Source organism: Bos indicus, chromosome X, assembly GCF_029378745.1.
Source record: "Bos indicus isolate NIAB-ARS_2022 breed Sahiwal x Tharparkar chromosome X, NIAB-ARS_B.indTharparkar_mat_pri_1.0, whole genome shotgun sequence".
NCBI lineage: Eukaryota > Metazoa > Chordata > Mammalia > Artiodactyla > Bovidae > Bos > Bos indicus.
Genome location: NC_091789.1, coordinates 65492133 through 65516956, shown reverse-complemented (window position 1 = coordinate 65516956; position 24824 = coordinate 65492133). Strand labels below are relative to the sequence as shown.

The following is a 24824-nucleotide window of genomic DNA, read 5'->3' as shown; positions in this document are numbered from 1 at the left end:
TTCCTGACCCAGGGATGGAACTCGCATCTACTGAATCTCCTGCACTGGCAGACAGATTCTTTACCACTGAGCCAACTGGGTAATTACAGCCAGAAATAAGAGCAGAAGTGTTAGGTTATTTATCATTTAAAACACTTTAGCATGGAAAATATGATACTGTGCTTCTGCATTACTTGAAGTTACAACCCAGGTTTGAGTAGTATTCTACTTGTCACCCAAGTTTATGTGACCAATACACAATGAGGCCAAACAAACTGAAATGTCAAGAGTTTGGAGCAGAAAAAGGTTTATTGCAAGGGCTGTGCAAGGAGAATGGGCACCTGTGCTCAAAAGACCTCCAGCTCCCTGATGGTTTTTGGGGAAGAGTTTTTTTAAGCCTGAAGTTACCATCTTCCACTTGGCTGAGGGCCCTTAGTTCCTGTAGAAGGACTCAGAGATATGTACCAGATTGTTATGCATTAATCTATTCCTTGACAAGGAACAAGGACCCTGATCCATTGCTGCACTATTGTTTATTGGCTCTCTTTCCTTTATTCGGCATTTCCTCACTCCTGTTAGTAACTGAATCTGCCCTTTGGAACTCAGTGAAGGTCTAGAATGCTGAAAGCATTTTTCCAACAAACAAAAATGGAGGCTATGGAAAGGCTCTTGTACCCTAGAGGGCTCCACAGGATCCTGCTTGGTTTCATACTTAGGAGTTCACATTCCAGAGAGCCAACCATTATTTTAATTAGGAGGCATCTATCCATAAAGTGGCTACTACAGGGGTTTTCTTTATTTATAGCTACATTATCTATAGCAATATCATGTACTTTAATCACATTGTGAACATTGGAAACTGGTTTTTATTGGTGGAATTTGTGGACTGTTAATTAGCATAATGAACTTTAGAAATGAGTTTTCACTGTTGACATTAAAGGTGTTCAGAATATGTGGTTGGCTAAAATATTTTGGATACACACCTCAGTCTTATATGAGTAGGGCAAAAAAAAAAAAGTCCAGAGAAGGCTGTTTCCTTTACCATTAGGAGTTATTGTTGTTAATCACTAAGTCATGTCCAACTCTTTGCGACCCCATGAACTGTAGCCCACCAGGCTCCTCTGTTCCTGGGATTTCCCAGGCAAGAACTGGAATGGGTTGCCATTTCCTTCTCTAGGGGATCTTCTTGACCTAGATGAAACCGATGTCTCCTGCATTGCAGGCAGATTCTTTACCACTGAGCCACCCGGAAGCCCACCATTAGCAATCCCAACACTCAGAACTAAATCAGGTCCAGTGTCCAGCCTTTGGTTTTGAGAATTTCTAGTTACCTAATACAGATTATCAGTTCAGTTCGATTTAGTCGCTCAGTCGTGTTCGACTCTTTGCGACCCCATGAATCGCAGCACGCCAGGCCTCCCTGTCCATCACCAACTCCCGGAGTTCACTCAAACTCATGACCATAGAGTCAGTGATGCCATCCAGCCATATCATCCTCTGTCATCCCCTTCTCCTCCTGCCCCCAATCCCTCCCAGCATCAGAGTCTTTTCTAATGATTCAACTCTTTGCATGAGGTGGCCAAAGTCCTGATGTTTCAGCTTTAGCATCATTCCTTCCAAAGAAATCCCAGGGCTGATCTCCTTCAGAATGGACTGGTTGGATCTCCTTGCAGTCCAAGGCACTCTCAAGAGTCTTCTCCAACACCACAGTTCAAAAGCATCAATTCTTCAGTGCTCAGCTTTCTTCACAGTTCAACTCTCACAACCATACATGACCACGGGAAAAACCATATCCTTGACTAGACGGACCTTTGGTGGCAAAGGAATGTCTCTGCTTTTCAATATACTATCTAGGTTGGTCATAACTTTTCTTCCAAGGAGTAAGCATCTTTTAATTTCATGGCTGCAATCACCATCTGCAGTGATTTTGGAGCCCCCAACAATAAAGTCTGACACTGTTTCCTCATCTATTTCCCATGAAGTGATGGGACCAGATGCCATGATCTTCGTTTTCTGAATGTTGAGCTGAATGTAAGCCAACTTTTTCACTCTCCACTTTCACTTTCATCAAGAGGCTTTTTAGTTCCTCTTCACTTTCTGCCATAAGGGTGGTGTCATCTGCATATCTGAGGTTATTGATATTTCTCCCGGCAATCTTGATTCCAGCTGTGCTTTTTCCAGCCCAACGTTTCTCATGATGTACTCTGCATATAAGTTAAATAAGCAGGGTGACAATATACAGCTATTCAGCCTTAATGTACTCCTTTTCTTATTTGGAACCAGTCTGTTGTTCCATGTTCAGTTCTAACTGTTGCTTCCTGACCTGCATACAGGTTTCTCAAAAGGCAGGTCAGGTGGTCTGGTATTCCCATCTCTTTCAGAATTTTCCACAGTTTGTTGTGATCCATAGTCAAAGGCTTCAGCATAGTCAATGAAGCAGAAGCAGATGTTTTACTGGAATTCTCTTGCTTTTCTATGATCCAGTGGATGCTGCCAATTTGATCTCTGACTCCTTTGCCTTTTCTAAATCCAGCTTGAACATCTGGACGTTCTTGGTATACATATTTTTAAAGCCTGGCATGGAGAATTTTGAGCATTACTTTGCTAGCCTGTGAGATGAGTTCCATTTTGCAGTAGTTTGAACATTCTTTGGCATTGCCTTTTTTGGGGATTGAAATGAAGACTGACCTTTTCTCATCTTGTGGACACTGATGAGTTTTCCAAATTTGCTGGGATATTGAGTGCAGCACTTTCACAGCATCGTCTTTTAGGATTTGAAATAGCTCAGCTGGAATTCCATCACCTCCACTAGCTTTGTTCGTAGTAATGCTTCCTAAGGCCCACTTGACTTCGCACTCCTGTATGTCTGGCTCTAGGTGAGTGATCACACCATCATGGTTATCTGGGTCATTAAGATCTTTTTTGTATAGTTTTTCTGTGTTTTCTTGCCACTTCTTCTTAATCTCTTCTGCTTCTGTTAGTTCCATGCCAGTTCTGTTCTTTATTGTGCCCAACTTTGCATGAAATGTTCCCATGGTATCTCTAATTTTCTTGAAGAACTCTCTAGTCTTTCCCATTCTATTGTTTTCCTCTATTTCTTTGCACTGATCACTGAGGAATGCTTTTTTTACCTCTCCTTGCTATTCTTTGGAACTCTGCATTCAGATGGATATATCATTCATTTTATCCTTTACTTTTTGCTTCTCTTCTTTTCTCAGCTATTTGTAAAGCCTCCTCAGACAACCATTTTGCCTTTTTGCATTTCTTCTCCTTGGGGATGATTTTGATGACTGCCTCCTGTACGATATTATGAACCTCTGTCCATAGTTCCTTAGGTAGTCTGTCTATCAGATCTAATCCCTTGAATCTATTTGTCACTTCCACTGTATAATCGCAATGGATTTGATTTAGGTCATACCTGAATGGTCTAGTGGCTTTCCCTACTTTCTTCAATTTAAGTGTGAATTTTACAATAAGGAGTTCATGATCTGAGCCACAGTCAGCTCTTAGTCTTTTTTTTTGCTGACTGCATAGAGGTTCTCCATCTTTGGCTGCAAAGAATATAATCAATCTGATTTCAGTATTGACCATCTGATGATGTCCATGTGTAGTGTCATTTCTTGTGTTATTGGAAGAGGGTGTTTGCTATGACCAGTGAACCCTCTTGGCTAAACTCTGTTAGCCTTTGCCCTGGTTCATTTTGTACTCCAAGGCCAAACGTGCCTGTTACTCCAGGTATCTCTTGACTTCTTACTTTTGCATTCCAGTCCCCTATAATTAAAAGGACATTTTTTTCTGGTGCTAGTTCTAGAAGGTCTTGTATGTCTTCATAGAACCATTCAACTTCAGCTTCTTCGGAATTACTGGTTGGGGCATAGACTTCAGTTACTGTTATAGTGATTGATTTGCCTTGGAAATGAACAGAGATCATTCTATCATTTTTGAGATTGCACCCAAGTACTGCATTTCAGACTCTTTTGTTGACTATGATGGCTATTCCATTTCTTCTAAGGAATTCTTGCCCACAGTAGTAGATAAAATGGTCATCTGAGCTAAATTCGCCCATTCCAATTCATTTTAGTTCACTGATTGCTAAAATGTCGATGTTCACTTTTGCCATCTCCTGTTTGACCACTTCCAATTTACCTTGTTTAATGGACCTAACATTCCAGGTTCCTATGCAATATTGTTCTTTATAGCATCAGACTTTACTTCAATCACCAGACACATCCACAACTGGGGGTTGTTTTCACTTTAGCTCAGCCTCTTCGTTCTTTCTGCGGTTATTTCTCCACTCTTCTCCAGTAGCATATTGGGCACCTACCAACCTGGGGAGTTCATCTTTCAGTATCCTGTCTTTTTGCCTTTTCATACTGTTCGTGGGGTCCTCAAGGAAAGAATACTGAAGTGGTTTGCCATTCCATTTCCAGTGGACCGTGTCTCCAGGGGCTTGGATATGATTGGGTAAAGATTATGATACAATAGTTTAAGATGTGTGGACCCAGCAGTCCACCAATGGATCTTCAGGACTCTCTCCATTGTTCTTTCAGGAAGTTCCTGGAATTTAAAATAAGTTTATTTGCAACTTTTATCTTTCTGGGAAAGAATTTCCTAGAATAGTAAAATTGTGCTGATAAAGGTAGTGGAAAAGTAAACTCATGTTAACATGGGCAGAAAGCTATTTTGTAGATGGCCTCATAGAAAAAGGACAATAAAATGAAAATAAGAAAGGAATTAAAAGATGTTTGTACATTAAATTAATAGTGAATTTTGAACAATTTAATTCCATTTATTATCATATCTTTGGTGTAATCTGACTTAAACCAATTTGGGCCTTCATATGTGTTAGGTTTGAATATCTATAAGTTGAAGACTATAGGTCTTCAAATGCACAACTTTGCTACTGCATGGCATTTTACAATGAATAGAGATCTTAAACTGAATTACCCTGTACATACATTTATTAGTGAGTGAAAGTCACTCAGTTGTGTCTGAATCTTTGTGACCCCATGGACTGTAGCCTGCCAGGCTCCTCTGTCCATGGGACTCTCCAGACAAGAATACTGGAGTGGGTTGCCATTTCCTTCTCCAGGGGATCTTTCTAACCCAGGGATTGAACCTGGGTCTTCTGCATTGCAGGCAGATTCTTTACCACCTGAGCCACCAGGGAAGCTCCAAGGGCAAAAAAGTCTTATACTCTGTTATGATAAGCTTGGGAAAAATCAGTGTTCCAACTTTTTCAGGACTTTAATAGGCACCTTGCATGAAAGTTTCACTCAAAAGCAAATGTTCTGATGGAAGGCTTAGCTGACCTATTTGGCTTATAGAACAGAATTCTTTCTTATTAGAGTATGCATGTGTGTGGTGGGTGGGTAGGTAGGGTACAGATAAGAAAGGAGTTCCAGAGTTCCAGATGTAAGCAATGAAAGACAAAATACACCAGACAATTAAAGAAATTATTTTATTCAGACTATTCCAATAGGGCAAGTGCTCGTTAATGATGAATATCTCAAAGAAAAGGAAGGGAGTTTGAGATTTTATAGAGGCAGGTAAACAAGGGAGTTATGTGAGGCATATGGGAGTCATAAGGAAGGATGAAGATGGGTCTTATCTGGGAAAATATGAGAACAGAGTGGTCATTTGAGATTAGTCTGAATATAAAGTAGTGGGAGAAATTCTTAATGATTTCTAATGACTGGTTTCAGAACACATTACCACCAGAATATGGTGCCCTGACATATTGAAAATTTTGAGCTGAAGGAATTTAAGAAATGGTAGGTACAGGAAGGACTCTCTGAGCTTTCCCTGAAGCAGATCATAAGATCCTCACACCCACCTTATGCCTAAAGGAAAGGAGTATCCTTATCTCTGGAGATAGAACTTCACTGAACAAGCCTTCCTAGTGCTAAGTCACTTCAGTCGTGTCCGACTCTGTGTGACCCCATAGACGGCAGCCCACCAGGCGTCCCCGTCCCTGGGATTCTCCAGGCAAGAACACTGGAGTGGGTTGCCATTTCCTTCTCCAGTGCATGAAAGTGAAAAGTGAAAAGTGAAAGTGAAGTCGCTCAGTCGTGTCCGACCCTCAGCGACCCCATGGACTGCAGCCTTCCAGGCTCCTCCATCCACGGGATTTTCCAGGCAAGAGTACTGGAGTGGGGTGCCATTGCCTTCTCCGAAGTCTTCCTAAGTCTTCTGTTTACTATCTTTCGCTCATAGGGGCACCCCAGGTGGCTTAGTGGTAAAGACTCCATCTGCCAATGCAGGAAATGCAGGAGACATGGCTTCAATCCATGGGTTAGAACGATCCCCTGGAGGAGGAAATGGCAACCCACTCCAGTATCCTTGCCTGAAAAAAATCCCATGGACAGAGGAGTCTGGTGGGCAACAGTCCACGGGGTTGCAAAGAATTGGACATGACTGAGGAGCTAAACAGACACATATCTTTAGCTAATACCCTTTTGTTCTACCACATTTTCTGGGACTTTCCATTCTTCCTCAAACCTAGCATAAAAATACTCAGGTTTAACTGTTTCTTTGGGGTCTTCATTTCCTTAGGAAGGTGAGGAGGGACACTTTATCATGAAAAAAAAAAAGGATAGCTTCAGGTATGCCTTGACTGGAGGCTGTTGGCATGGAGAAACTGTGGGCAGGCTAACTAGAAGCAGGGAATCCTATGTGATTGATGCATATTTGGCTTTGTTTGGTTGCTCCTAAGTTGGAAGCTGGGACAAAAATTAGGGGAGCTGTCAATTATTAATCAAGTCCTGGATGTTTTGGGCTGATGATAACATGGAGAATTGTTTGGTTTGCTGGATTGGTTACTAGAGATAGTAGTCTGACTTCCTACAAGTAAGACTTATAGAAAGTAAGTTTGTTTCTTGAGTGCTTTCTACCAATTGTGGGTCAGAGTTCTGTTTTTATATTTTGTCTGGCCATGATCTGTTTGCATATTCAGTCTCTCAAGCATGGCGTTTGAAAAACTCCAGAAAGGGTAGTGTGGTTGGTGTGGAGGGAAGGAGCATAAAGTGTTAGGAGATGAAGTTAGACAGACTGGTGGGGAATAGGTCTGGTAGAGCCTTGAAATCCATGGTGATGAATTTGATTTGACTCCATTGTGATAGGAACCCTTTAGAATATTCTCAACAAGGGAGTGAGGTGAGCTGATTTATAGTTTTAAAAGGTTGCTTTGGCTGTAAAAAGGATTAGACAGACAAGAGTAGAAGCAGAGAGGCCACCAAGGAGGCTATTGCCATAGTTTAAGTGAGAGAAGTGAAGGAGTTCAGAGCATGCCTCAAAAAATATACCACTCTAGCATATCACCTACTTTGAGTTAAAGGCACTTGAAAAACAACAGATGTTAGAAGGACACTCTGACTGACCTTTTTCCTTTCTTTTAAAAAGAGATGAAATTTCCATGTAAGCAATGATGTGTGCTGTGCTTAGTCACTCAGTCATGTCCGACTCATTGTGACCCCATGGACTATAGCCTGACAGGCTCGTCTGTCCATGAGGATTCTACAGGCAAGAATACTGGAATGGGTTGCCAGGCCCTCCTCCAGGGGATCTTCCCAACCCAAGGATCAACCAGGTCTCCCACATTGCAGATGAATTCTTTACCATCTGAGCCACCAGAGAAGTCCAAGAATACTGGAGTGGCAGCCTATCCCTTCTCCAGGGGATCTTCCCGACCCAGGAATCAAACAGGGGTCTCCTGCATTGCAGGTGGATTCTTTATCAGGTGAGCTACCAGGGAAGCACTGGTGTAGGGGAACAAATTTTGCCACCCCAAAATATGTCTCTTTGGTATGAGGATTAACTTAGCTGATTATCTTTAAGAAATATAAGACTCAGAAAGTTTTTCTTGTTACCACCTCCCTAACTGCCTAAAAGAATTTAAAGGACCTGGAATAGAGTTGTCACCAGAGATATCTACAAAGAGTATGGGCTAGGTGTGGTGGGTAGAATTTATTAGGGCCTAGTGAACAGCATTCACACTGTGTCCAAAATCTAGGTCTTTCCCATGTATACATGTTATAAATTTTGTTGATTTTATCATGTTAATCTGTTTCATGTTTTTCTTTGTTTTATTGGGGAGAGAGTGTGCCATAGTTCATGTGGTGTGGTATCTGTGTTCTGAGACCAGGGCCCCCTGCAGTGGAAGTAGAGAGTCCTAACCACTGGAACCCCAGGGAAGTCCCAATCTGTTCATGTTAATTTAATTCTTAGAGCAGGCAGAAAAACCCTAGAAGGAGAGAGGAAATTTTCTTCCTCCCTGACAGTGTCCTCCCTATGCCAGAAAGGAAGAGACATTCTATCTCCAAGGATTGGAAGTTGAGGCTAAGAGAAATCTTTATAAACAAACCTTGTTAAACTAATATTTATCTTCCTAGTCACTTCTCCACCCAGTTAAATACCATGGCCCAAGCCCCTTTGCCTTGTCACATTTTCACAATTTACTACCCTTTGTCTAATTCAGTATGTGCGTGCTAAGTCGCTTCAGTCATGTCCGACTCTTTGCAACACTATGGACTGTAACCTACAAGGCTCCTCTCTCCATGGGATTCTCTAGGCAAGAATACTGGAGTGGGTTGCCATCCCCTCCTCCAAGGGATCTTCCCAATCCAGGGATCAAACCCATGTCACTTACATCTCCTACATTGGCAGGCAGGTTCTTTATAGCTAGCGCCACCTGAAAAGTTCCTCTAGTTCAGTAAATAAGTGTTCGACTCTAATTGCTTCTTTGGGTCTTCATTTTTCTCATGAAGACTCCCAAGTACATGTAAAAAAAAAGTTAAAACTTGTATACTTTTCTTCTGTTAATCTATTTTATGTCAGTTTAATTCTTAGGCCCAGCTGGACACTCTAAAAGGACAGAGGACAATTTTTTCCTCCCCTACAGATGACAGTGGTCTGAACCAGGATAGTAGCTATGGAGGTGGTAAGAAGTAGTGGATTCTGGACATGTTTGGAAGACAGAGTGAACAGGATTCATTGATGAGTTGGATGTAGAAGTGGACAAGCAATCAAGAATGTAGTATCATCAAAGTCTCTCCTGAGCAAATGGTGATGCCATTAATAAGATGAAGAAAGCCTTTATGGATGCCCTATGCTCCTTCATTAAATCATGTCTACTTATCCAGATAACATATATATGTTACTTGAGGATAAGGATGGAACATTATCAAGTTTTCCTTCCACTATGCTTATTAGAGGATTGTATACCCAGCACAGACTTAAGTGAATATTTCTTATTTATTCTGCTAACTAAATTGGGGGAAAAAGGGGTTCTGATGGTAGGCCAGCAGGCAGTTTCTAATTTAGAGGTCTCTGTTCTGTTCCTTCCCCTACCCTCTTGATACATAAGTAAAAGAAATGCAGAACACTTGGAAAATCTACATTTTTCTTCAAGAGATAAATTGACTTGTTTATAGATGTAGTCATTCTAGGCAAATGCTCAGGCATTAGTCATTCTAGGCAAAAGCTAGATGCTTTAAGTCTGAAAGAATTCAGCTGTTTACATTGATTTGAATCTAAAGTTGAAAAAAATGCTTTATACATTTTGCTCCTGAAGAAAAGGAGACCAATGCCCACAAGAGAATTTACAGCTGAATTGCAGATTAGGTACAAATCTGTTAGTTGCATTCTCATTCTAAACTATTTGTTAAGTGCCCAGGTAAGGAAGAGCTTCTGCTGTGATTTAAATCTAAATTTTTTTTTTTGCTTCTTATAAACTTGCAAATGCAACATAAAGACCTTTTCTCTCCTTATTCTATCATGATACTCCTATTAGCTACAGTGTTATATAGAAATACAAGGGAACAGTAATGCTCTGTTAATAATGGAATTCACATGTGAAAAGCAAGTGATGCATATTCAGTTGCCTGTTTCAGAATCTCATCATTATTATATTAGTCATTATTGGGTAACTACTTTGTTTTTGATTGATTATATACATAAATCCAATATGAATGAGCATAACTATCATGAGAAACAGTTTACTTCCATTAAGTTTTAAAGAAATAGTCATAAGCATATTTAAAATGTGCTTTTAAAACATTTCATATGTTTTTTTAATTATCATATGTATTTGAATGGAGACAAGACTTTTTCTTTATTATGTACATATTCATGTTTTCTACCTCAAAATTGTTTCACAATACTGAGTTTGTGACATCACTACTATTTCTATGGGCTTCCCAGGTGGCGCTAGTGGTAAAGAACCTGCCTACCAGTGCAGGAGACATAAGAGACTCAGGTTTGATCCCTGGATTGGGAAGATCCCCTGGATAAGGAAATGGCAACCCATTCCGGTATTCCTGCCAACCCACTCTGATAGTAGTAGCACATATACAGTTTAATAAATGATCAAACAAAATGAAAAATTCTGATTAAAAATAAGTGGAGACATTCAAACCTAAATGGAGTGGGTTGCCATGCCCTTCTCCAGGGGATCTTCCCAACTAAAGGATTGAACCTGTGTCTCTTACATCTCTTGCATTAGCAGGTGGGTTCTTTATCACTTAGCCATGTGGGAAGCCCAAATTCCTACTAGCAAATGAAAAAGATTATAAAATGCTACAAGGAGTTTATACTAGAAGGAAGCATTAGTTTTATCCTAAAATTATCCCTATTTTACTAAAGGATATTCTTCAGGCAGATACCAGATGGAAGTATTGATTTAAACAAAAAGCAAGAAGAACACTGGAATTGGTAACCATACAAGACTTTTTATTTCAGTTTCTTTAAAAAATTGTTTAAACAACAACAACAAAAAAACAATGTATTGTGTGATTTAGACCATATACAAAACTAAAAAAATATGACAACAATAGCATGAAGGTTGTGAGGGGATAAATGAAAATATGTAATTGTAAGTTTCTTTTACTGTATGTGAAGTGGAGTAATATCACTTAAAGCTATACTGTAACAAGTGAAATGTGCATACAAAAAAAACCTTAAAGCAATCACTAAAATAAAACAAAATGTTATAGCTAACAAGTCAACAAATGAGATAAAATGGGATCATAAAAAATAATTAATTAATCCAAAAGAAGGCAGAAAGAGAGAAGAGTGAACAAAAAAGATGCAACAAGTAGAAACAAATAATTTTATGATATACTCAAACCTAAAGCAAATGGTTAAAACATGCAAATTAAAAGGCAATGATTGTCATATGGGATAAAAATTAAGACACAACTATATTCTGCCTATAGGAAGCACACTTTTTCCCCCAAACTTTAATTTTATTATTATTATTATTATTTTTGTATTTGGGGCTTTCCTGGTGGCTCAGCTGGTAAAGAATCCACCTGCAATTTGAGAGACTTGGGTTCGATCCCTGGGTTGGGAAGATCCCCTGGAGAATGGAAAGGCTACCCAGTCCAGTATTCTGGCCTGGAGAATTCCATGGACTGTATAGTCCATGGGGTCTCAAAGAGCTGGACACGACTGAGCGACTTTCACTTTATAGCTGATTAACAATGTTGTGATAGTTTTAGGTGAACATCAGAAGGACTCAGTCATACATATACATGTATCCATTCTCCCCCAAAACCCCCTCCCATTCAGACTGGCACATAACATTGAGCAGAGTTCCATGTGCCATACAATAGAGGAATACCCTTTAAAGGCACAAATAGGTTTAAAATAATAGAATAGAAAAAGATATAGCATGCTAACACTAATCAAAAGAAAGCTGGAGTGGTTAAATGACTATCAGACAAAGTTGATTTCAGAGAAAAATATTACCAGAGATAAAGTAATTTATTTAATAATGATAATGAGATCAATTAAACAAGAAGACATAACAATCCTAAATTGTTTATGCATCAAATAACAGGACTTCAAAGTTTATGAGGCAAAAGTTGATAGAACTGCAAGGAAAAACAGACAAACCCACAGCTATAATCTAGGAACCTCTATATCCCTCTCTAAAAAATGAATAAAATAAATGGGTAGAAAATTAGCATATATTTAGTAGACTCAAATACTACCACCAACTTGACCTCATTGACATTTACAGAACACATCACCAAACAATGGGGCTTCCCAGGTGGCGCTAGTGGTTCAGAACCTGCCTGCCAGTGCAGGAGATGTAAGAGACATGAGTTTGATCCCTAGGTTCGGAAGATCCTCTGGAGAAGGAAATGGTAACCCACTCCAATATTCTCACCTGGAGAATCCCATGGACAGAGGAACCTGGTGGGTTACAGTCCAAGGGGTTGCAGAGTTGGACATGTCTGAAGTGACTTAGCATACATGCATGCACCCAACAACATCAGAGTGTAGTTTTTTCTCAAGTAATTTCTCAAATATGCTTAAGGCGTATTTACCAAGATAGACCATAGTCTGGGACATAAAACAAGTCTCAATAAATTTAAGATTCAATTCAAGAAAAGTTTGTCTTTTGACCACAATGAAATTTTAGGAATCAATAACAAAATGAACTTTTGAATTTTCCACAATATTTGCAAATGAAACAACACGTTTAGATATGTATGTATCAAGCAAGAGATCAAAAGGAAAATTAGAAGTAATTTTAACTAAATGAAAATTTAAGCACAACACATTAAAAATGGTAGGATGCTACTAAAGCTGTACTTATGGGTAAATTTGTAACACAAGATGGCTATATAGAAAAGAAAAGTGATCTCAGAGTAATAACACATTATTCCACCTTAAGAAACTTAAAAAAGAAAGATGAAGAAATTAAACCTAAAGTAAGCAGAAGAAAGGAAATAATAAAGGTCAAAGCAGAAATCCATGACATTAAAAAACAGAATAATAACAGAAAAATCAATGAAATAAACCTAAAAATATGGTTCTGTGAAAGGATCAAAAAAATTAGTAAATCACTAGCCAGATTAATGAATATAAAAGAGATAAGATCAAAATTAAAAATATCTAAGAGAAGTGACATTATGACAGATTATACAGATATAAATGAATAATGAAGGAATAACTTGAGCAACTATTCCCACAAATTTGATGAATTAGGTGAAATGGACAAATGCTTGAAAGACACAAATTACTGAAGTTCGCTCAAGGAGAAACAGATAAACTGAAGAGTGAGACATATATGAAATTGAAAGTATAATTTAAAACCTTCCTACAAAGAAACTCCCAGGCAAATATGGCTTCACTGTTGAATTCTACCACACCTTTAAACTCTGGAGGAAGAAATGACAACCCACTCCAGTATTCTTGCCTGGAGAATCCCATGGACAGAGGAGCCTGGCAGGCTACAGTCCATGGGGTAGCAAAGAGTTGGACACGACTGAGCACTCATGCACACATGTACCACACCTTTAAAAAAATAAATGATAACAACTTTATATAAAATCTTTCCAAAAATTTAAGAGAATGCTTCCCAATTCATGCTACCAGGCCATCATTGCCCTAATAGCAAAATCACACAAAAATATTACAAGAGAAGAAAACTATAGGCTAACACTCATGAAAATACATGCAAAAATTCATAACAAAACTTTAGTAAATTGAACCTAGCAATATAGAGAAATAAAACACATCATGACTAAGTGGGTTTTTATCCCAGGAATGTAAGGTTAGATTAACGTTCAAAACCAGTCCCTGTTTCATATTAACAAACTAAAAAGGTGAAAAAATACAGTCATTTCAATAGACACAGAAAAAGGATTTGACAAAACCCAATAGTTTTTTATGATAAAAGCATTCAACAAACTAGGAATAGAAAGGAACTTTCTTAAACTGATAAAGGTTATCTACAAAATATCTACTGCTAACCTAGTATTTAATGGTAAAAGACTGAATGATTCACTCCTAAGATCAGGAACAAGGCAGAAATGTCTACCCTGCCACTTCTAGGCAACATTCTAATCGGTGCAATCAGACAAGATAAAGTAAAAACATAAAAGGCATCCCAATTGGAAAGGAAGAAATAAAACTATATTTTCAGGCAACATGATTGTCTATGTAGAAAATCCAATGTGCATGTGTGTAAGTCATTTCAGTCATGTCCAATTCTTTGCAACCCTATGGAGTGTAGCACACTGGGCTCCTCTGTCCATGGGATTCTCCAGAAATAGTAGTGCAAGTCTGCTAGTGATGACTTCTTTAAATGTTTATATGTTTGAAAATGACTTGATTTTTTGGAAATATATATTGCCATATATAGAATTATGTTTGGTTTGAAAGGGTTTTTTCCCCCCCTCTCAGTACTTTAAAGGGGCTTCCTTAGTGGCTCAGATGGTAAAGGATCCACCTACAATTCAGGAGACCTGGGTTCGATCCTGGGTTGGGAAGATCCCCTGGAGAAGGGAATGGTAACCACTGCAGTACTCTTGCCTGGAGAATTCCATGGACGGAGGAGCCTAGCAGGCTACAGGCCTTATGGCTGCAAAGATCCAGACACGACTGAACGACTAACACACATGCACACACGCACTTTAAAGGTCTCAGCTCTTTTCCATAGCATTGTTTCTGGCAATGGTGTCGTTATTTTCATTCTGCTATGTATAACAGATCTGTTTCCTTTTAAGATTTTCTCCTTATCATTGGTTTTGAGCAATTTCATTATGATGTGTCTCACTAAAATTTTCTTCATATTTATATTTGGGGTTCATTGAGCTTTTTGGACCTGTGAATTTATATTTTTCACTAATGTTGGAAAAATTCTTCCAACTTCTTCTTTTTTTATTTATTTATTTATTTTTTTTCACATGTTTCAATGCCATTCTCCCAAATCTTCCCACCCTCTCCCTCTCCCACAGAGTCCATAAGCCTGTTCTAATGTTTTTCCTGTCCCCAACACTCCCCAGTATTCCAATTGCTCATATATGAAGTCATTCATAGTTGTTATATAGTTCAGTAGTGCTCTTTCATTTTTTATCATTCTTTTTTCTCCATATGCTTCATTTTGTATAGTTTTCCTATTGCTACACATTCAAGTTCACTTATCTTCTGTAGTGACTAGTCTGCCTTAATTCCACTCAGTGAATTTTTCTTCTCAGAAACTGTAGTTTTTATCTCTAGAAGTTCAATTTGGGTCTTCTTCATATGTCTACTTAGCTTATTGACATGTGGAATACAGTTAAAATAACTATTTTAATGTCCTTATCTGCTAATTCTAATATCTCTGTCAGTTTTGGGTCAATTTTGATTGATGTTTTTCCTCTTCATTACAAGTTTGTATACCTCTCTTTCTTTATATACCTTTGATCAGATGCCAGACATTATACATTTTAACTTGTCAGGTGCTGGATATACTTGTATTCCTACAAATCTCTGTTTGCTTTGTTCTTAGGTGCAGTTAAGTTACCTGGAAATAGTTTAATCCTTGCAGGTCTTATTTTTATGGTTTACATAAGTTCAACAAAGAGCTCAGTCTATGGCTAATTTTTCCCATAACTGAGGCCAGACCTTCCTGGGTACCCTCCAACATCCTGTGAATTGTGAGTTTTCCCAGTCTGACTGGTGGGAATAGGCACTATTTCTGGCCCTCTGTGTCGGGTGTCATTTATTCTAATCTAGTCCTTTCTTGTTCTTTCTCTGGCCTCAGGTATATTTTTCACATAGGTGCACAATAGTTATTCTGCTGAATACTTGAGGGAGATCTCTGCAGTTCTCTAGTATTCTGTTTCTTTCTCATAAACTCTAGCTGCATTGATCTCCCCAGACTCTTATCTCCATAACATTGAGAGAATTCACTAGTCTTTACCTCAGTAAATCCTCCTTATGTCATGACCTGGAAAATAGCTAGAGCAATCATAGGGGTCATCTTATTTATTTCTCACATCAACAAATTAGTGTCCTTCGTTGCCTGATGGCCAGTGCCTTTAAAACCATTGTTTCATGTATTTAACTTTTAAAATTATCTATATGGATGATTTCATTCATCATTTTATAATGGACATTTGCAAACATACAAAAAATGAAAGCATTATTTAGTGTACAATTGTATGTATATCCACCCCCTAGATTTTACAATTAACAGTTTACAATAGTTGCTTTATCATACAACTATGTATTTATTCAGCCCTTTATTCACCCATCAAACCATCTTAATTTTTGATACATTTCAAAATAAATAGAAAATATCAATATAGTTCACCCTAAATACTTCAGCATGCATATGAATAATTACAGTTTAATATTTTTAATTTTGACAAATTAGTAACCTGTGTAATGCTAACTTCCATCAAGTTATAAAATATAGTTATCACCACAGGAAATTTCTTCCTGACATTCTAGTCAATCTACACCCTAATCAGTATAAAAATTATGGGTGAGATATATTACATTTTTTCATGTTATGTCTTTGAAATCTAGTGTGCAATTTACACTTATAGTACATCACAATTTGGACTAATCTTATATTAAGTGCTCAACAGCCATTTGTAGCTATTAACTACCATGTTGGACAGTGAGTTCTAGAATTTAATATAAATGTCATCACAAAATAATTTTTCTTTGTCTAAGACTTTTTCAGTCAGCATGATGTTTTAAGAATTTTAAGATTAGTTCATGCATCATTTTAATAAAAAATTAAATTAAAAATAAAACAAAAGGAAAATAAAACGCTCAACAAGAGTAATATAGAGGATGAGAGAAAGAAATTGCATGTAAGGGATTCTACCATTCAGTCCTTGTATTATGAGAGAGGAGACTAGACCTGCTGATGAACTTTATTCTTTACATTAAGGATTATAAGATTTGTTAATATTTTAAGGTTAATCACTAAAAGAATAGAAGTAGAATACCTAATTTCCAAATCAGTAGAGGGAATAAAAATAAATTAAAATTTTAAGCAACTGAGTGAAATATAGGAAAGGAAAAAACAGCAAACAAAAACCAAGTGAAATAACAAAATAAAATTATAATAAGTCCAAATATATTGGTAATTCCAATAAATATAAATGGACTGAACATACCACTTAAAACATACAGATTTTAAATTCAATAAAAATGTGAAACCCAACTAATATTGTACTTATAAGACAAATATCTAAAATATAAGAACATATTACTTTAAGTAAAAAAATGGAAAAAACATATATCTGGTAAATACTAACTAAAAGAAAGTTAGTATAGCTCTGTTAATATCAGACAAAACATTCATCCAGAAAAGTGGATAAAACTATTTCTGTGTATTTATGCAATGGAATGCAACAGTGAAAATTAATGTTAAATATCACAAACCTGTAAGTACATACCGTCATCATAACAAGTTTTCAGCAGATATGTACATTTATGATATATTTATATTCATATTAAATTTAAAAGCATGCGCTAAAAAACGATGTTACATAGCAGTATTGATACATATATTATAATGATAACTTGAGTTTATTTGCTTACTTAGTCTGGAGAGGTAGAAAACCACCTCCCCAAAGCTTTGGTATTATTTCACAGGGAGAGGGCAAAGTCAGAATTTATTGTGAATTGGAACTTTGGTTAAAAATGGGTCTTCTAATGTGGGCACTTGTTTACAACTGGATAAGGATCATTATATAACTGTCCAGTACTGGTGAAAACAGTAATGGGAGAGTTTTGAGGAGAAATATTCAGAGTCTTAGGACAAAAACTGTTGATACTTTCCATTGAAAAGTTGATGAATGTTTCAGGAAATTATTATAATGAAGAATTAAGCCATTTGCATGGGTAAAAATCTCCTGGAATAGTACGCTTGTTAATGTAGAGAGTGATGTATATGTGGGGGAGGGTAGGTAATTTCTGTCCTTAGTGTCCCAGTAGAGGTTGATGGTTTTGGTTTTCAGTAGTTAACCCTGGCTACTTGGGCTTCCCAGGTGGCTCAGTGGTAAAGAATCTGCCTGCTAAGGCAGAAGCCACAGGAGATGCAGGTTTGATCCCTGGATTAGAAAGATCCCCTGGAGAAGGAAATGGCAACCCACTCCAGTATTCTTGCCTGGAAAATCCCATGGACAGAGGAGCCTGGCAGCCTACAATCCATAAGGTCACAAAGAGTTGGAAATGACTGAGCATGCACAGGGCTTCCCCAGTAGCATATTGGACACCTTCTAACCTGGGGTGCTCATCTCCTGGCATCATATCTGTCTATCTGGCAGTTAACCCTATGGTGCTGGAGAATACTCTATAGAGTCCCGTGTACAGCAAGGAGATCAAACTAGTCAATCCTAAAGGAAATCAGTCCTGAATATTCATTGGAAGGACTGAGGCTGATTTACTGGATGCTGAAGCTAAAGCTCCAATACTTTGGTCACCTGATGCAAAGAACTGACTCATTGGAAAAGACCCTGATGCTGGGAAAGATTGAAGGCAGGAGGAGAAGGGACAACAGAGGATAAGATGGTTGGATAGCATCACTGACTCAAGGCACATGAGTTTGAGCAAGCTCTGGGAGTTGGTGATGGACAGGGAAGCCTGATGTGTTGCAGTTCATGGGGTTGCAAAGGGTCAGACACGACTGAGTGACTGAACTGAACTGAACCTAATCACATCTGCAAAGTACCTGAGATAACATATTCATAGATTTCAGGGATTCGAACGTGCATATCTTTAAGGACCATATTCTATCTACCGCAGGTTGTTTAGTGGATTACATAACTGGGAGTATACAGAGCAAGTGTCAGAGTTGATTGATTCAGCAGTTTAAAAGTGTCATCAAGTACAAGTCAATAATATGATTAAGACAAAGGACTTGAATAGACATTTATCCAAAAAAAGAAAGAAAATATGTAAAAGAGCCCACTCATTAGAAAAGACCCTGATGCTGGGAAAGGTTGAAGGCAGGCAGAGAAGGGGACAACAGAGGATGAGAGGGTTGGATGTCATCACCGACTCAATGGACCTGAATTTGAGCAAGCTCCGGGAGTTAGTGATGGACAGGGAAGCCTGGCATGTTGCAATCCATAAGGTCACAGTCAGACATGACTGAACAACTGAACTGAACTGAACTGAAGCACTGCATGCTTCCCACCATTTCATGAAATGGGAAGCACACATTTAGACTATGAATGTATTTAAAACTTTTTGTTTCTTACTAATCCTCCCAACAGCTTCTTTTAAAGCCACACAACCTCACTCGTGGTGAATACTTTCATCCCAGATGCAATTAAAAAAAAACTAGAATCTCATCTTCCAGATTTGAGAATATCTCTATGACTCAGTGCCACTCTCAAAACCACATTGTTTTATGAATACATCACAGATTAGACTCTGACCTATCCCTTGAGTTTTCTGTATGTAGCACTCTCATCTTGGATTGAGGAATGTTAAAGAGAAAACCACAGGACTAAAATGGCACAACTTGTGCTAATGCCCATGATACCAAATGTAAATTAAACAACTAACCTAATTGCAGTGCCTGATGAACTATGGAATGAGGTTCGTGACATTGTACAGGAGATAGGGATCAAGACCATCCCCATGGAAAAGAAATGCAAAAAAGCAAAATGGCTGTCTGGGGAGGCCTTACAAATAGCTGTGAAAAGAAGAGAAGCAAAAAACAAAGGAGAAAAGGAAAGATATAAGCATCTGAATGTAGAGTTCCAAAGAATAGCAAGAAGAGATAAGAAAGCCTTCCTCAGTGATCAATGCAAAGAAATAGAGGAAAACAAAAGAATGGGAAAGACTAGAGATCTCTTCAAGAAAATTAGAGATGCCAAGGGAACATTTCATGCAAAGATGGGCTCAATAAAGGACAGAAATGGTATGGACTCAGACTCACTCAGACTCACGTCCATCGAGTCAGTGATGCCATCCAGCCATCTCATCCTCTGTCGTCCCCTTCTCCTCCTGCCCCCAATCCCTCCCAGCATCAGTCTTTTCCAATGAGTCAACTCTTCGCATGAGGTGGCCAAAGTACTGGAGTTTCAGCTTTAGCATCATTCCTTCCAAAGAAATCCCAGGGCTGATCTCCTTCAGAATGGACTGGTTGGATCTCCTTGCAGTCCAAGGGACTCTCAAGAGTCTTCTCCAACACCACAGTTCAAAAGCATCAATTCTTCGGCGCTCAGCTTTCTTCACAGTCCAACTCTCACATCCATACATGACCACTGGAAAAATCATAGCCTTGACTAGATGGACCTTTGTTGGCAAAGTAATGTCTCTGCTTTTTAATATGCTATCTAGGTTGGTCATATCTTTCCTTCCAAGGAGTAAGCGTCTTTTAATTTCATGGCTGAAGTCACCATCTGTAGTGATTTTGGAGCCCAGAAAAATAAAGTCTGACACTGTTTCCACTGTTTCCCCATCTATTTCCCATGAACTGATGGGACTGGATGCCATGATCTTCGTTTTCTGAATGTTGAGCGTTAAGCCAACTTTTTCACTCTCCACTTCCAGTTTCATCAAGAGGCTTTTTAGTTCCTCTTCACTTTCCGCCATAAGGGTGGTGTCATCTGCATATTTTGAGTATGTGGCTAAAAAAGTCACCATGTCTACTTTAAACACTGCATTGACTAATAACAAGATATAATTCAGGGCATGACTTTCTCCGTGTCAGTTCCACAGAGTCTCAGATTTCTTATATTAGTGACAAAAATGAAAAACAGAGAACAAGTATGTGTTCTTTCTGATTCCATGTGTCTTTAGTTAATTGAGTTCTTTCTCTCTCTGCCTGTTTTTTCTCCATAGTCCTTAGTGATTATATGATATATTTGACTTCTTTGCTTATTAAATATCTCTACCTAACTTGGGAATAAAATATAAATTCAATGAGGACAAGGATTTTTTTTTTTAACCATTGTATCTCCAGTGCCTAAAACACTCTGACACAGATGCTTAACAAAATCTGATATATGAAAGTGAATGATACCATTATATTAATAGAGAGATAACAAACACAGATTATATTATAATGGAACGACATAAAAGGAGATGAATGATGGATAGAAATACCATTATATGTTTGTATCTGTATCTGTATTTATATGCCTTCATATGAAAGAGCAGTGCTGAGTTAATTTCCTTCCATTTCAAACAGTGACTACTATTTATATTGATAAAGCTAGTGTACTGTGAAGCATAATAATATTTTGCCTCATTCTCAATGTTGTTTAGCTTATATTGCTATCTTTCTCTTCTGTGCAAGTGTATTTTCTTTTTTAATTTTTTTATTTTGTATTGGAGTATAATTGGTTAACAATGTGTTAGCTTCAGGTGTACAGCAAAGTGATTCAGTTACACGTATGTCTATTCTTTTTCAAATCTTTTCCCATTTAGGTTATTACAGAGTATTCAGCAGAGGTCCCTGTGCTATACAGTAGGTCCTTGTTGGTCTTCATTTTAAATATAGCAGTGTGTACATGTCAATTCAAACATTTAATTTAATATATCTTTTATCATAAGTCATTTTAAATCAGTGTTGGAAGTAAACAGAAAGTACATTTTACCAATGATAACATATTAATTAGAAAAATATTCATTAGGCACAGTACCAGACACTCAAAAACAAGTGTGTTGTTTAAGATTTCTGTTCTCTTGAAAATCAAAACCATAGGAAAAATATTGATTAAAATAGTCTTCCCCCCAAGAGCATTAGCACATGCTCTTTATTGACAGAAAAACAAGAATGTTGATAACTAAACTATAACAAGACTGTAAGTTAAAATAGTTAAAACTGAACATTAGATTTTCAATAAATCTATGTTCAATTAAGGTGCTTGCTAATTTATCTTCTCTGTAGACTATATGCAAGAACATTTGGACTTTCATAATTATAAAATACACTGAGAGAAAGTTAATTTTTCAAAAAAAATAGCAAATAGTTTAGTTACTGTTCTTTTTAAAATATCTTTTCCTCAATAACTGTATCAACATATTTTATGTTGTTCTCTGTTTCTAACATTATATAAATAGACTCATTTGAATCTCAATAGAGAAAAGGCACAGACTATTAAAGACTTGAATAATGAGCATATAGGCTTTTAAAACCATATGAAGACACATAATAAAGTCAAGATTCTGATAAAATACATATATGCTTGTAATAAAACTTCAGGGTGAATGTACAACTGCAACTGCGACTCATACTAATACAGATTTGGTTAACATCTAGTAAGTATATAAGAAAATCAAAGCAAACCAGAAAAAAATGGGAGAAGTTCATGCTTAACTTAAACTTTTGTGTGGAGGCACTAAACATTTATGGACAAAGCAATACTCAGGGAAAGAAAATGTGGTCAGTGTTGTTCAATTAAAAATAATTTTTTTCCAATATACATGATTTCAAGTTATCAGTCTTTCAAGAAAAAATTATTAGAGGACTAATTAACCGATGTAATAACTGATGATATAAACAGCAGCAGAAGTTTTCCTGAGCAGAAGATTTAAACCTCAGATTAAAGATAAAATGCCTGAAGAATTTATGGTAATAAAACACAATGGAAATATGGAAATAAGATAACTTTTTAGAGTAGACCTCTGAAATTAAAACAATGAGATACCACTACACACTCACAGGAATAGTCAAATACAAATATCTGACAAAACCAATTACTGGTAAAGATGAGGAGCAATAGAAATTCTCATTTGTTGTTAGTGGGAATGCAAAATGGTACTCACTTTGGAAGCAATCTCTTAGCATAGCTAAACATTGTCATACCATATGACCTAGCAATTATGCTCCTAGATAGTTAACCAAATTATTTGATAGCTAATGGCCACCTCAAAGAATAGCAAGAAGAGATAAGAAAGCCTTCCTCAGCGATCAATGAAAAGAAATAGAGGAAAACAAAAGAATGGGAAAGACTAGAGATCTCTTCAAGAAAATTAGAGATACCAAGGGAACATTTCATGCAAAGATGGGCTCGATAAAGGACAGAAATGGTATGGACCTAACAGAAGCAGAAGATATTAAGAAGAGGTGGCAAGAATACACAGAAGAACTGTACAAAAAAGAGCTTCAGGACCCAGATAATCACGATGGTGTGATCACTCACCTAGAGCCAGATACCCTGGAATGTGAAGTCAAGTGGGCCTTAGAAAGCATCACTACGAACAAAGTTAGTGGAGGTGATGGAATTCCAGTTGAGCTATTTAAAATCCTGAAAGATGATGCTGTGAAAGTGCTGCACTCAATATGCCAGCAAATTTGGAAAACTCTGCTTTATTGACTATGCCAAAGCCTTTGACTGTGTGGGTCACAATAAACTGGAAAATTCTGAAAGAGATGGGAATACCAGACCACCTGACCTGCCTCTTGAGAAACCTGTATGCAGGTCAGGAAGCAACAGTTAGAACTGGACATGGAACAACAGACTGGTTCCAAATAGGAAAAGGAGTACATCAAGGCTGTATATTGTCACCCTGCTTATTCAACTTCTATGCAGAGTACCTCATGAGAAACACTGGACTGAAAAAAGCACAAGCTGGAATCAAGATTGCCGGGGGAAGTATCAATAACCTCAGATATGCAGATGACACCACCCTTATGGCGGAAAGTGAAGAGGAACTAAAAAGCCTCTTGATGAAGGTGAAAGAGGAGAGTGAAAAAGTTGGCTTAAAACTCAACATTCAGAAAATGAAGATCATAGCCTCTGGTCCCATCACTTCATGCGAAATAGATGGGGAAACAGTGGAAACAGTGTCAGACTTTATTTTTGGGGGCTCCAAAATCACTGCAGATTATGACTGCAGCCACAGAATTAAAAGACGCTTACTCCTTGGAAGAAAAGTTATGACCAACCTAGATAGCATATTGAAAAGCAGAGACATTACTTTGCCAACAAGGGTCCCTCTAGTCAAGGCTATGGTTTTTCCAGTAGTCATGTATGGATGTGAGAGTTGGACTGTGAAGAAAGCTGAGCGCCAAAGAATTGATGCTTTTGAATTGTGGTGTTGGAGAAGTCTCTTGAGAGTCCCTTGGACTGCAAGGAGGTCCAACCAGTCCATTCTAAAGGAGATCAGCCCTGGGATTTCTTTGGAAGGAATGATGTTAAAGTTGAAACTCCAGTACTTTGGCCACCTCATGCGAAGAGTTGACTCATTGTAAAGACTCTGATGCTGGGAGGGATTGGGGGCAGGAGGAGAAGGGGACGACAGAGGATGAGATGGCTGGATGGCATCACTGACTCAATGGACGTGAGTCTGAGTGAACTCTGGGAGTTGGTGATGGACAGGGAGGCCTGGCGTGCTGCAATTCATGGGGTCGCAAAGAGTAGGACACGACTGAGCAACTGAACTGAACTGAACTGAATTTCCTCTTATTTATGGTACTACTCCTAACCTTTTTACTTTATGTTTGTATTTGGTCTTCTCAGGTTGGAGTCTTCCCTCTCCCGAGAGGACTTTGTCTCTGACTCACTCTTCTCCTGCTACCAAGTATTTCCAGGCAATCTGCCTCAGTTTGAGGACCATTAAACCTAATCTTTCCTAACCTGATTGACAAGTGACTGACCCTCCCCAAACAGGGAGAAATACTTGGGTGTATTCTATAATACATTATAGTCATTCTTTATTCAGTCTATTCTACAACCCCTCCCTGGGCAATCTCATCCATTAACACCTCTTAAATTTATGTCTCCAACCCTGACCTCTCTTGTGAGCCCCAGACCTGTATGTTCAATTGCCTATTCAACATCTGCACTTGGATGTCTCAAAGGCAAATTAATCTAAACATATCCGAAACAAAATCCATCTCCCCCTTGATCTGATTTTCCTCCAGTGTTCTTTGTCTCCGTGAATAGAGCCACTAGACCTTTGTTCAAACCAGAATCCAGTAAATCATATTAGATTCTCCCTTCTTACTTATTCCACTGATCCGAGTCATCCAGTAATGCTAACTTTATCTCCTTTGTTTACCTGCAAGCTAAGTTGCTTCAGTGGTGTCTGACTCTGTGACTCTATGGACCATAGCCAGCCAGGCTCCTCTGTCCGTGGGATTC

At 38.0% G+C, this 24824-nt stretch overlaps 1 protein-coding gene across 3 annotated transcripts in view; it reads left to right on the top strand.

Moving 5' to 3' along the window:
* Positions 1–24824, top strand: part of DCX (doublecortin) — a 399925-nt gene that overhangs the window by 115532 nt on the left and 259569 nt on the right. The window lies entirely within an intron of this gene.